At 34.1% G+C, this 15,310-nt stretch overlaps 1 pseudogene; it reads left to right on the top strand.

Annotated features, from left to right (window-relative positions):
- The first annotated feature begins 10,210 nt into the window (after window positions 1-10,210).
- On the top strand, window positions 10,211-10,915 carry LOC143649315 (olfactory receptor 8K3-like; annotated as a pseudogene).
- The last annotated feature ends 4,395 nt before the right edge of the window (window positions 10,916-15,310 follow it).

Below are 15,310 nucleotides of genomic sequence, written 5' to 3'. Positions count from 1 at the left end.
GGTTGAATTAGTTAATGATCTTGACATAACATGATTATCCTGGTGTGCTTCAGATAGTCATGAAAAGTTGTATGGAGGAAAGAAGGTGGCAGATGAATCAGAGGCAACGAAAAGATATGTTGACAGAAGCAGTGGTTGGTGTGAATTGATTGATGGCATGAAGGGTTGAAGGGGTCCACAAGCCTGGGAATAAGGATAGCCTGTAGAAGTTGGAAAATGCAAGGAAACAGCTTTCTTTCAGAGTCTCCAGAAGCCTGCGGACACCTGCAAACCCATTTTAGGTTCTGTCCTCCAGATTTGTTAGATAATAATTTTGCATTTGTTGAAGCTGCTGAATTTTTGGTAAATAGTTTCAACAGGAATAAGAAATTAATACCTGAGACATAATAACTGGTTTTAGAAAATCCATATATTTAAACCAGATTAACTGGAAGAAAATGTTGCAGTGTTCATTCTTGAATTTAATTTTCTTAACAAAACATGCAAGTTTGGTAATTCTACAAGGTGAGTTTGGTGCTATTGCTCCAAATCTGTTCACCTGTACAGCTGCAAAGAGAATCATTTTCTTGTGGGACATCGACCTCTCTAATTGCATGTATATTGGCTGTTGAAGTCAAATATTCCCATAATAAATTATAATAAATTCATCATGTAAATCATTGGTATAAAAACCTAGAGCCAAGTGTAATGAAATTGTTGCCCATTTTATATCTTGGGCTAGAAATATCCGTTAGTGTCTTGACTTTTTTGCTTTCAAAATTCTGTTTATTCATGAACAAAGTTAGAAATACACTCATTGATCTGAGACACACAACTTTGAATTTTAGCTTATTCTTACCTGCCTGGATATGCTATAACTATGGTTTATTACTAGACTCTATATTCACTTTCTATGTCATGCCTACTCTACTTCAATTCAGCCTACATTGGAAGCATTTTCCAAGTACACGGATGTTACTTATGACTATTAAGCCCTTGAGAAATAGTACCATTTTTTAGACAATTACCTTTTTCTTCCACTAATATTCTCAGTATTCAGCACACTAAATAAAAATGCCAGAAGAAATTTATTTGATGTTATAGTTTTATAATAAAGACAATTTTATAAAGCAGTGTTTAGCATAGGAATATCATATGGGAAAATTTTAATTGCATACCATGTTTGCATGAGCATAGACATTTTGCTTTGTGTATATGGACTGAATGAACATTAAAAGGTAGAATCCTTTTATGTTTTTTTCAGAATGTTGTGTCATATGTCATATTTTTAGTGCTCATGTTTAGTTATTATTTGCTCCTTGAGTTTTATTTCTCCATAATGCAAATTGACTCTAAAGTGCAAGATAGCGATGAGCCAACACCATATTGTGTAAATTCATGGACAAAATGGTGAAATAAAAAATAATAATAGCTCTTTAATCATTGAACAAAAGATGGGAATGGCACAGAGAATGATCTTGCATATCTCTTCCTTGCTTAGAAATTATACACTTTATTAAGTTATATGCATTTCTGTACCTTCAAATTATTGTTTTTTATATGTTTGTTTTAATTTTACAATTAATGCATTTTTAAATCTGGAGTAATTGGTTGGGTATTTTGGGTTAGAATAAAATGCATTAAGATTCTTCCCATTAAAATAAATTAAAAGGAACTCCCAGGGCAGATGGTGGAGTAGACTATCAAACTATCTGAAACAGCTATTTGAAATTCTATACGTCAGAAACCAGAAAAATCCTCATATTAAGAAATAAAATGATGAATAATTAAATCTGTGGTACATTCATAAATGAGAGTTAACTGAAAGAAAACAGTTGTAAAAAAAAAACACAATGCAGCATATGCTGATAGAAATCAGAGCAGCAGAAATACCTTTCTGGGGGCATTGGACATCATAGTCAAAGGAAGAATGTGGGATTCCTCTGAGTTTCTGATAATCTTCATTGTTGCTACTTCTGCTGTTGTATTCTTGTTGTTTTTATTCAATCTGGGTTCTGGCTATAGAGATATATCAAATTTGTAAACCTTTATTATGATATGTGCATTCTTTATATGTGTATTTCAATAAGTTAAAAATTCAACATATACAGAAAAAAAGGCTATACATAGGTACATTCATTTTTCCTCATGATTTTTTGAAATAATGTACTAGGCAAGTTTAAACACTTCTCTGTTGTGTCCTCAGCCATAAGGCCATGAATAAGTCACTTGAACAAAATGGAATTAGCAATCATTATAAAATAAAATAAAACACCTGTCCTGCAGGTTCAATATTTTGATTCCAAATCTCTAACGTATAGCACAGGTGACAACTAAGAGAAACTGTGGAAAGTTACCAAAAATAAATTTATTCTTATGGGAACATAAAAGTATCATTTGTAATTAATACATATCCCATTGGTTTGCTTTGCATATTTCAGAACATTTAGGCAAAATTAATAAAATATATGTCTTCCTCTGGGGGAGTCTCAAAGGAAGAAAAGAACGCATAAACTCTTATTGGGTGTGTTTGGAGCAAATAGGTAGCACAGACATATTTCTCAATAAAGGTAAGTAGACACACCCTCCTGTTTATGGTAGCTGCTGCTTTGTAGTTGTGTGTATATCAGAAAAACCATGTTCTTCCATCTAAGGCATTGCTGTATTTTAATGAGGTGATTTCAGCTAGTAAGCCATAGCCTCCTTCAATCAGGTTGGAGTCCAGTTTAAGTGTAGTAAAATTCAGATGGAGAGAGAGAAAGCCACAAGAGACAAGTAGCTGGATACCTAAGTGAAGGGAGTGACCAGAAGATGTCACCATGTACTTTGCCATGTGACAGAGGAGCCAAGGATGGCCAGTAACTGGCACCAGAACACTGGCATTTGGGAAGAAAGCATTGACTTTATGATGCCATGATTTGGACTTTTTCTCAGCCTCAAACAGTGAGCTAATAAATTTCTATTGTTTAACCTGACCCATTTCAAGATATTTTGAACAGTCTAGGGATCTAAAACAGTGATTATCCCTCAGTTTTCCAAGGAAAAGTCCTTTCTAGCCCACATCTTTCATTTAATCTCTAGTCTCTAATGCCTCATCTAGGTGACTTAGCCACATGCCTTAACAAGCTGCTTTTATAACTGGTGTTTCTGGGCTCATGTGGTGTTCCAACCTTCACTGTGTTATCTGAGAAAAGACAGACTTCTAACATCCAATTTTCCTTTACTTAGTTGATGTTCTTTGTATAGTACAAACATACAACCTCTGAGGAGGGGAAATTCCACACTCACATGCCTATGATTTTCATGATTTATTTTCTTTCATTTGGATCCACAACCAAGATGTCAAGTGTGATATTATCATTTGTAGTTAATCAGATTTCTTGCAGAATTAACCTCAAATACCTTTAAATTGAAAGAGTGTATTCAATATTTTCTGTAATCCTTGCATTTACTCTATATTTAATATGCCCTGTGTATTTCCTATACTTTCTAAATTTACCAGTAAAATTCAAATGATCAATGTCACTTTCAAGGCACCACTTGAAAATGAGACCAAATGAAAATATTTAAGTGTCCGTTTAAGTACAGTGTGACTGAACTACACCATAATGCCTAATGAGCAAGAGGTCTGCTCCTGGGTATTAAGAGTATCAATTAGGAATATCAATTAGGAATCTTTGAAATGATATCAAATTATCATTCGAATGACTAATACACATCTGGAGAAGATCAAAACTAAGATTAAATTCTGTACAGCTGCAGGTTTAAACAAAGAACTGTTCTTGCAAAATTATGAATCAGGAATATATATTTGCCTTAAAATTGTAGTGTTCTCTGCTACTTATTTATATAGTAGTTCCAGGGGTATTTTCATTAAATTACTTTATATTTAAATAAATGTATGGAAATGCTTATTTTTCTTGAACTCTCAGAGTAGAAGTACATATATTTTCATTTACTTTAATATTGAAAGTTGTATTGGGGTGAGGGCCTGGCTCTGGAGAATGATTTGGCTTCTCTACTTTCCTGGTTTTATAGTGACATGGCAGTGTGAAGCTGTGACCTGTTATGTATGTAACTATGAACTCCCCAAAACTATTTTGATATCTCAGAACATGTAAAATGTCTACTTCTCCCTTAAAATCTGTCCATTTTTGCCTCATATTGTTTGGGTTCTGTTGTTCATTGTTTTACATTTTTACATTTTTAATACTTATACCTTATTGATTGACTGATGGATAACTTTTTCCTCAGTTCCTGTTACTTCCTTTCCTTTTGCTAATTCATTTTTCTAGTGTCATTTGCATTCTTTCTCATTTCTTTTCTGTATGTTTTAGTAATTTTCTTTTCGTTTTCCCTAAAAAGTGCAATTAGCATTTTAAAATTTATAACAAAAATCAAATTTGAATTAATAGCAGTTTAGCATAAAGAGTATATCAAATATCTGCTTTCATACAGCTTTGCTTACCCTTGTTATTTCATAAATTATACCTTTATACAGTGTGTGCCCATTAAGGTAGATTTGAAATGATCATCTTATTCTTCTGCCTTATGAATCATGTATGTATATATATAGGAAAATAAGAACTAAAAACCAAAATGAAAAAAAAATAATACTGGCTTTTGTATTTACCTTTGTACTTACCTGTACATTATATAGAATATCACTGTGAATCTCTTGGAGTTGATTCTACTTGAAGTCCATTGATCTTTGTAGATGTACAGATTTGTCATATTTGTTTTCAGCTAATACCTCTTCAAATATTCTTTCTGCCACTATCTCCCCTTCCTCTCCTTCTTGGAGTGTCATTTTTCTTATGTGGTATGTTTGATGGTGTCCCATAATTACCACAGGCAATTCATTTTTCTTCACTCTTTATTTCTGCTCCTCAGAGTGGATAATTTCCTATGACTTATCTTTAAGTTCAGTGATTTTTTCTTTTCCCTATGAAATCTCCTGTTGAACTTGACTAGTGGATGCTTTTTATCAGTCATTGTATTTTTTATTCCTAAATTTTCTATTTGGTTACTTTCAATAATGTCAGTTTATTTAATGATATGCTTTATTTGGTGCATCATAGTTCTCCTGGTTTCCTTTGCTTCTTTTTCTATAATTTCCTTTAGCCCTTTGAACATACATTTGATGTTTTAAGTTTTTGTCTAGTAGTGCCAATATTTGTGCTTCCTCAAGGATACTTTTACTTCATTTTTTTCATGTAAATGGATCATATTTTCTTGTTTCTTTCCATGTCCCATAATTTTTTTTGAAAACTTGGTATTTCTGTATTTGAATACAGCATGTGGTAACTCCTGGAATCAGATTCTTTTTTCTTCTCATGGTTGTGTTGTATTTGTTTGTTCAGTGACTTTTAAAAACTATTTCTCCAGACTATCTCATTTTAAATGGGGGTTTACTTAAGTTCTTTCCAACAGTTTAAGTGGTTAGCTAATGATTTGATGGAAATTTATGAATACAAAGAAAATTGTTGATATTTGCAGTCTGACTGTGTGTTTAAGTGTTGCTGTTCTTTTCAATGCAGGACTAGACAGTGCTGAGAATGAAAGAGAAAAAAGACTGGTATCAAGGGACCTCACTTCTCAGAGAAGTGCAGGCAAGTTTATTTAGAGCTGTACTTCTTTTTATACTCTAGATATGCATGTGAGAAGTCTTGTTCTGTTTTCTCATGTTCCTTTATGTTGCTTATCACTTTTGGCAAGGTCAGCTAGTTCTTGCTAGTGTAAGCAATCTTGTTTTGTTTCTTTTAGCAAAACATGCTGTGTTAAAAACATTGTCTTCTTTCAAGTTTAGCCAGAGTGTTTATCCTTGGACCTTGGTACATACTCTCTGGTCTTTATTTTTGCCTTTTAACCCTTTGCAGGCTGTTTTTCCATCATTTAGGTGCTCCAACATTTATCCGGTTCATTTAGAACCCTGTCTTAGTCTTCAATTCTTGTATGGACTCTGAAAGTCACTCAGAGGTTAAAGCCAAGGACCTTCTCAGGTATTTTCTGCACATGTACACTTTCCTATGCATACATGTGGTTTCTAGATTTCCTACTCTACGCAAAAATTTTCAAATCACTTCACATCAAGTAACTCTCACCCCAGTCTCTTCCTTTCTGGGTTTTCCTTGGCTGCTTGGCCTATCTGTCATCACTTCCCCTAGGCACCACAATTAATACGCTTGCTTTTAAGTATTTTTGACAAATGTTAGTTAAGTGGGCATGTTATTCTTTAGAAAATTCTGAGATGGGTAACAAATGCAAGCCTCTGAGCTAATCCCTCAGGCGGTTGTCAGAAAGTTCAGAACACATACTATATTTCTTAGAGAATATGACTGATATTTTCCCCTGGAACAATTAAGAAGTTCTAGGAGTGTGGGCCAACATATTTTGGATGGTTTGGAGCTGAAGAATGGGAGATGGTAGATATTTTATTTTGTTAAAGCTGATAAAATGCAATATATCAGAAATGGGTTGGCTTTTAAAATGGGATTCATTAATTCATGTTTACATTTCAGAGGCCACGAATAGTTCCAAATCAAGGCATAGACAGGATGATATCTTCTTCCTGAAGAAAGGTTGCTGGGGTTGTGGGGTTTCTGTGTCACATGAGAAGGCACATGGTACATTGCTTGTCTCATCTTTTGCTAAGGTTTCATTGATTCCACCTTCTGGATTCAGTGGCTTCCTCTCCTAACCACTGTGTGTTTCTCTCTTTATCTTTTGTCTCTCTTAGTTGCTTCTTCTGTGGAATTTTTCTGTGTCTTTTCTCTTCTCTCTGTTTCTATCCCCTACAAAAGATTTCAGTAAGAGGATTATGACCCACCTGGAATGAGGTAACAATCTTATTGGTATGTTGCTGACCACATCTGTGTACCAAACATCTTTTGTCTGAACCATGTGGATTAAAACAAAGCAAAAACTGGAAGTTTAACATTTGCAAATGGGACATGTACTTTTGTTTCTCTTAGTCAACACTACTTTCCTACACTGAGTTATTGATACATTTCATATTGTCTATCGTCCACCCAGAGGAATCTAAGGTTTTGATCATTGCTCTTTTAAAATACTGCAGTATTCAATATCTGAGATTTATATAAGGATTTTTAGTTTCAAAAGCCTATTACCATGCTTTTAATGGTTACATATATGCCTTAATTCATAATAGAATAAATTTAGCCTTGCTTTAAATCCTGGGAATTATAGATGCTAAATTAAAAATTAAGATTTGTCAATCCACCTTTCTCAGTGTTGATGAGAAACAATGTTGAAAGCATTGATGATGGTTGTAATATGTAAGTGGTACCCAGCTATGGAAAAGCCATTAAAGTACTGTTTTTTTTTTTTTTTCCTTTTTTTTTATTAATTAAAAAAAGAATTAACAAAACAATTAGAAATCATTCCAATCTATATGTACAATCAGTAATTCTTAATAACATCACATAGTTGCATATTCATCATTTCTTAGTACATTTGCATCGATTTAGAAAAAGAAATAAAAAGACAACAGAATAAGAATTAAAACAATAATAGAAAGAAAAAAAACAAAAAAAACAAAAACAAAAAACCTATACCTCACATGCAGCTTCATTCAGTGTTTTAACATAATTGCATTACAATTGGGTAGTATTGTGCTGTCCATTTCTGAGTTTTTATATCCAGTCCCGTTGTACAGTCTGTATCCCTTCATCTCCAATTATCCCTTCTCTTTTTTTTTTTTTTTTAATTAACGGAAAAAAAGAAATTAACCCAACATTTAGAGATCATACCATTCTACACATGAAATCATTAATTCTTAACATCATCACATAGATGCATGATCATCATTTCTTAGTACATTTGCATTGGTTTAGAAGAACTAGCAACATAACCGAAAAAGATATAGAATGTTAATATAGAGAAAAAAATAAAAGTAATAATAGTAAAATCAAAACAAAACAACACAAAACAAAACAAAAACCTATAGCTCAGATGCAGCTTCATTCAGTGTTTTAACATGATTACTTTACAATTAGGTATTATTGTGCTGTCCATTTTTGAGTTTTTGTATCTAGTCCTGTTGCACAGTCTGTATCCCTTCAGCTTCAATTACCCATCGTCTTACCCTGTTTCTAACTCCTGCTGAACTCTGTTACCAATGACATATTTCAAGTTTATTCTCGAATGTCCGTTCACATCAGTGGGACCATACAGTATTTGTCCTTTAGTTTTTGGCTGGATTCACTCAGCATAATATTCTCTAGGACCATCCATGTTATTACATGGTTCATAAGTTTATCTTGTCTTAAAGCTGCATAATATTCCATCGTATGTATATACCACAGTTTGTTTAGCCACTCTTCTGTTGATGGAGATTTTGGCTGTTTCCATCTCTTTGCAATTGTAAATAATACTGCTATAAACATTGGTGTGCAAATGTCCGTTTGTGTCTTTGCCCTTAAGTCCTTTGAGTAGATACCTAGCAATGGTATTGCTGGGTCGTATGGCAATTCTATATTCAGCTTTTTGAGGAACCGCCAAACTGCCTTCCACAGTGGTTGCACCATTTGACATTCCCACCAACAGTGGATAAGTGTGCCTCTTTCTCCGCATCCTCTCCAGCACTTGTCATTTTCTGTTTTGTTGATAATGGCCATTCTGGTGGGTGTGAGATGATATCTCATTGTGGTTTTGATTTGCATTTCTCTAATGGCCATAAAGTACTGTTTTGAGGTCTAATGATGACTAAACAAAGATTTAAAGGAAATTAGGTTAGTGATATGACACTGTTTAGGTTTGATTGAAGGAAATAATGTATGCTTGCTAAATTATTATCTTTCATAGTAGATGTCCAACATATTGACATCAGAAATGATAAACACCTAAGAAATTTTTTTTAGAAATGATAATGTAATCATAATAAAATGTAAGAGCAGAAATAATATCCTCTTTTTTCTATCCACATTTGCTTCATGAACATGTGATCTGGACAATGGGAATGAGGATGCTGAGAGAGAGAGTGGGGGCAGTTTCTTTTCATGGTGTTACATTCTATACATGTAATTGTTCAATCATTTGTGTGGTTTACCTTATTAAGAAAATCTTTTAAAAATTATCACACTTTCCTCTGTAGTTCTCCTTTATTTCCCAGTGTTCAGCCTTTTCAATGTTTAATTGGGAGATGCAAAGGAAAGATTTATTTCTGCCATCCAAAGTTACCTTAAAGAAAGAAAAGAATATAAAGTAATCTGTCGCAGTTTTCTTATTTGGCTTGTTGCTTTACCATATTTAATGGCATTGCTTGTTTTAAGTTATTTCACCTGGATGTATATTTCATATGGCTATTTTATGAAATAGGGATTTATAAGTTTTTCTACACCTTTTTGTCCATATTTATTATGAATATGTTTAAGCATGAAAGAAAATCGGAAGAGCAAATAAATTTGTAATTCATTTACCACTACCATCAACTCAAAAACTAATAAAATACACTCTGTGTGTGAGTCTGATAGAGATTAAAGTGCTAGAACATTTGAAAATAATTAGCAAATATCATTAAGCATCATTCCCTTAATATTTCCTGGTAGGTCTCATAAATCAAAACATTGTCTTAGTAAAAATTATATAATTTTAACACTTAAGAAGAAATAAACACAAAAATTACTGACAAAATAGAAATGCCTAATTTATTTTCTCAGTTAAAATAACCACACTTATCAGAAAGAGGTATTTTTTATATACTATAAGATATCATTTTCTCTTCTCTTCTTTTTCTTCCTCTCCCACTCCTCCTCCTTCCCACTCCTCCCCCTCTCTGTTTCCAGACTGCAATCAGAATATCAATTTATGATTTCTTTAGATTTCCATAATAATATTAATGATTAAATCTTCTTCAATGTTATGAACTTTTGGAAATTTAATGCTAAGACCTCTTTAAAGATACAGTTTTCACTTTGTAAACAAGAGATACGTGGGATAAGTCTTTGACACAGTAAGACTATCATTCCTTAAATAATTTTCCTCAAGTGACAGTAAAATTATTCACTGAAGCTAACAATATCTTTATCCTACTGATTGTGCACCTTAATATTTTTTGGAGTACATGTTTGCTCTGTGCACAGATCTTGTCAATTACAAAATAATAGCAAACACTGAAATTGTTGCTGTGGATTTATCTTACACATTTCCAAAATGTTATTGATTTTCCTTATAATTATTTCCAATATAGATTTCCTATTGAATGGCCTGGATGGACAAAAATACCCTCACAGTTCTGAATGAATTCATTATTATGGGAATCACAGATCATGCTCAGCTGAAGATTTCAATATTTGGGCTCCTCCTCATGGTTTACATGGTCTCAGTGGTGGGTAACCTGGGCTTAGTCATCCTCAGCATGATAGACTCGAGGCTACACACACCCATGTACTTTTTTCTCAGACATCTGGCTTCCACTAATCTTGGTTATTCAACAGCTGTGGGACCCAAAATGCTATTTAACATTCTTGCAGATCAACATACAATCTCATTTAATGCATGTGCTGTCCAATTCACTTTCTTCAGTATTTTTATTTCTAATGAAATTTTCATTTTGTCAGCAATGGCCTATGACTACTATGTGGCCATCTGCAACCCTCTGCTTTAGGTAGCCATCATGTCACAAAGAGCATGTCACCTGCTGGTGGTGATAATTTATATCTACAGTGTTTTTGTGTCTTTTCTAACAGTCATAAAAATGTTCTTATCATCATTTTGTGGCTACAATGTCAAGAATTTCTACTGTGATAGTCTGCCCTTGATATCTCTGCTTTGCTCAAATACACATGGAATTAAATTGATAATACTGATCTTTGAAGCATTTAATCTTGTGTCATCTCTTCTCATAGTTCTCATGTCCTACATGATGATCCTCATGCCCATCCTTGGGATGAACTCTGCAGAGGGCAGGCAGTAGAGATATCATGCATCCACAGTTACAGAATTGCTATGTCTGTTGTACAAATAAGAACTTGTAGGATTAAGAAAGGTAAATGGAAAATTGTGAAGAGTTTTTATTAAACTTTCAGAGAATATGGGGACTAAGACCATAATGGAGGTAGTCAAGTTATGAGAAATGACATGCTTCAAAGAACATACTATAGTATTTGTTTTAATATTAATGTGGTTTGTAAGAGTTTATTAATAGTAGATTAATAATTTAAAAATAATGGAAATACTAAATCTAGACTCACCTCAAGGTATGATGAAATCTCATTCTTATTTCTAATTAATTTGAAATATTAAGAATTTTATTTAACCTCCCACTTGAAAGAAGATAAGAAAATTGAGACTATATATTTGAAAATTTGATTTTCATCCCATGATCCTGACATAGGAACTGAAGGAAAGTTCTCATGCCTTTTGGAAAAATAAAATGAGATGAGCCACTGGCCTGAAAAACTTACTGCCTTAAGATATTTTCAGGACAACACTGCAAAAGGGGGAACATAATTGAAGCCAAATAGAAACCATCAGTTTGATTAGTCATTCTAGAAATTTTTTGAATTTGTAGATATAGTGACAGGGACTATCTAAAATGCAAAACAAAGAGCAAGAAATCAAAATCATGAAAAGAGTAATAATGAACTTTGGGGCAATTTCAAGTAGGCACATATATACATAATTAAAGTTCCTTAAAGACAGAATAGCAGGAAGCTTTCCAAATGTGATTTTTTAAAAAAAAACATAAGATTAACAAACTTTTGAAACATGAATAGTATAGAAAACCTACCCAAAGGAATATCTTAATCAAATTGTCTAAAATATTTGGGGAAAAAGCCCAAAAACTTAAGAAAAGAGTAAAAGCTAATTTTTTATACCTAGAAACAAGATTAAAGATGGTGTAAGATTTTTTGTCAGAGGCAAAGCAATTGTGAAGAATGCGGAGCAACAGTGCAAAAGTACCAAAAAACAGACTGTGACTTAGGATTCTGTACCAGGGAAGATATATTTAACAAAGGACACACAAATATCAAAAGAATCCATCATATGAAGACCTGCAACATAAGATATGATGCAGATTGCCCTTCAGGTACTTTACAGGTAAAATAAATTGATACCAGATATAAATATGGATCAAGGCAGAAGAATGAAACACACCAAAAATAACTAAACTGTTGAAATTTTAATTCATTATATAGATTTTAAAGGTCATTAATTAGTTCAATAATGTGCCATGTTGTATACTCAAGAAAATCCATATTCTCTAATCCTGATTCAATGTTCTGGGTGGGATCTTTCTGATTAAATTGTTTCCATGAAGATGGGATCCACCCAATTGTGGGTGGATCTGTCTGAACAGAAGGTTTCTGTGGAGGTTTGTCTCCACACGTTCAAGGTAAGTTTGCTTACTGGAATCTTTTAAAAGGGAAGCATTTTGGGGAAACCTTCACAGCCAACAGAGAAAGAGAGAGAGATTTAGAGATGCAAAAAGAAAATATCCCCTGAAAAGCTCCCTGAAAACCAGAAGGAAAGGGCCAGAAGATACCAGCCACATGCCTTCCCCCCTAACAAAGATGTTCCAGCCCCATCAGCAGGTCTCAAGTCACGGTATTTTTCTATAGATGTTTTAGTTTGGACATTTTATTGGCCTTAGAGCTGTAAACTATTAACTTAAATAAATTCTCTTTCTAACTGCTGTTCTAATTCTGGTATATTGCATTATGATAGCCAACTACTGCGCAGCTGCAAGAAGGAATGAAAATATGAGGTATGCAATTAGGTGAATGAAACTTGAAGACAGTATGTTGAATGAAATATCAGAAACAAGAAGACAAATATCATTATGCCTCACTCATATGGCATAACTATAAGATACAAACTTGGAGAGTTGAAATTGAGAGCATAGGTTATCAGGATAAGGAAGTTTGCAAAGGTTTCTAGATTGTAACCCCTTCAGCAGTCACATATGTTCAAGAGGTGTAACTATTATTTCTAAATTCTGAGATGCTGAGCTATTTGTGAATAATCTGGTCATTCCTCAGAACTTTGGGTATTTGTGTGACATCTGAGACTGTTACCACTCTGAAGATGTGAAAGTCAGCATTATCCTATATAGCAAATCTTTAAAAAGTTAAAAAATTGATCAGACTTCAACTGGAGAACCAAATGAAGCTGATCTGGGTAGGACTAAGGTAAATCAGAGTACAGGATAGAGGATGGTATGGTCTATATTTTAAAACTTTAACTTCTGTGTGACACCAAAGGAAGAGATGTTTGTTTGGTGCAAAATTCATATTTTTGGTAGCACAATATGTAATTTAACTTGAGGATGAGGAGGAGGAGAAGAAGGAGGAGAAGAAGAAGAGGAGGAGGAGGAGGAGGAGGAGGAGGAGGAGGAGAAGGAGGAGGAGGAGGAGGAGGAGGAGGAGGAGGAGGAGGAGGAGGAGGAGGAGGAGGAGGAGGAGGAGGAGGAGGAGGAGGAGGAGGAGGAGGAGGAGGAGGAGGAGGAGGAGGAGGAGGAGGAGGAGGAGGAGGAGGAGGAGGAGAAGAAGAAGAAGAAGAAGAAGAAGAAGAAGAAGAAGAAGAAGAAGAAGAAGAAGAAGAAGAAGAAGAAGAAGAAACAGAGGAGAGCAAGTGTATTATAGAAATTGGCTCATAAATGGAGATTGGGAAATCCACATTCCATAGAGCGGGCCACAAGTTGGGAATTCTGATGAAAGTTTCTCTGAATTTCTCAGGAGAAATTTGCTGACAGAAATAAAGATAGGAAGTCCTTTGTCTCTGTCTATATCTATCTGCCTTTCTATCAGTCTAGCATCTGCTGTATATATATATATATGTGAACACATGTGTGTTTAGGTTTGTGAGTGTGCATGCTTGCATGTTGGTGTATGTGTGTTAATCGTGGGATGTGGGTTCATTTTTGAAATCCTAAATTAGAAAATTTGGAGTCATATTTTTCATATTGGCTTTGTATATGAAAAATTTATCAGGTGATACTGCATGAAAGCTATTGGCTATGCTGATGTCTCTGTCTGAGTAGGTTTCTGATAAACCTGGGTGAAAAAATACAATTTGACAGTGCTGAATGACTCTATTCTAACAGAGATCACTGAATGCCCTGATCTACAGGCTCTGTTATTTGTATTATTTCTCATTATCTACATTATCTCAGGGTGGGCAACATGGGCATGACCCTCCTCACCAAGATGGACTCTGGGCTACAGATACCCATGCACTTTTTGCTCAGAAACCTGGCTCTCACTGACTTTGGTGTTTAACTATATGACCCAAAATGTTAACACATTTTGTTGTAAATGAAAATAATATCTCCTAATATTTTTGCACTATATAGTTAGCTTTTATCATTTGTGAACTTCCATTCTCTTGACAATTCCCTGTGGCCACCATGTCCAAGGATACCAGCTAAATATTGTCAAACATGTAGACAGTGTCCTATTTACAGAAAAAAAATTAGAGGCTGTAAAGGAAAGTACAACTTATCAGTGATGTGATAGTGTAGGGGAAAGAACTTTTATTAGTTAAAGTACAGGTTGTTGTGGTGCAGAAAAGGAATTCAGAAACAGAGTAGTTTTAATGAAGGAAAAGCATCAGCCTTGGATATACCTGTGCAGAATTTAGCTGACCAGTATTTATGGGTGGGTCTTTTCCACCAGGTTATCCTGGGGCCCAGGTTTCTTCCACAGTGCTTTTCTGCTGTCTCCCAATATGTTGTGCTCTATCTCAGGGCTGAAGGGATATATAGAATGCTTCTTTCTGTGGAAAATTTTAAGGATTAATTCAATTTTCAAAATTAGGTTTAGGACTATTCAGGTTATCAATTTCTTCTAGCATGATCAACTTTAAGAGATTATGAAATTCATCTATATTATCAAATTTATCAAAAAATCTTTCTATAACATTTCCTTACCTTATTTTCATGTTTATGGGGACTACTGTGACATCCCTTCTTTCATTAGTAACTTGTCTTTTCTCTTGTCAGTGGTTACTATATGGTTTACCTGTCCTAATATATGTACAGCATTTGTATAATTATCTATCACTAATAAGTTTATAGTGGTAACTATTGCTGCTAACTTTTACCCATCCATTGAGTTACTATACATACAAAAAATACAAGTAAACTACAAGTTCCAGATACTACATTTTTGCACTGGTGATACAATTGTGAAGGCAAATAGATACAATGTCTGTCTTTATGCAAGTGACAATATTTGTGTAGTGACAGATGTGCAAAGCAATTAAATGTGACCACAATAAATATTAAATGACAAATGTGTTAAGTGATATGTAAAAGATGCCCTATCAGGTACCTGGCAGTCAAGTAATTCTTCCCTGAGGAAAAGAT

The sequence above is a fragment of the Tamandua tetradactyla genome, chromosome 11 (genome assembly GCF_023851605.1).
Source record: "Tamandua tetradactyla isolate mTamTet1 chromosome 11, mTamTet1.pri, whole genome shotgun sequence".
Taxonomy (NCBI): Eukaryota; Metazoa; Chordata; class Mammalia; order Pilosa; family Myrmecophagidae; genus Tamandua; species Tamandua tetradactyla.
Note: the sequence above shows the minus strand (reverse complement) of the source record. Positions and strands in the feature narration are given on the sequence as shown.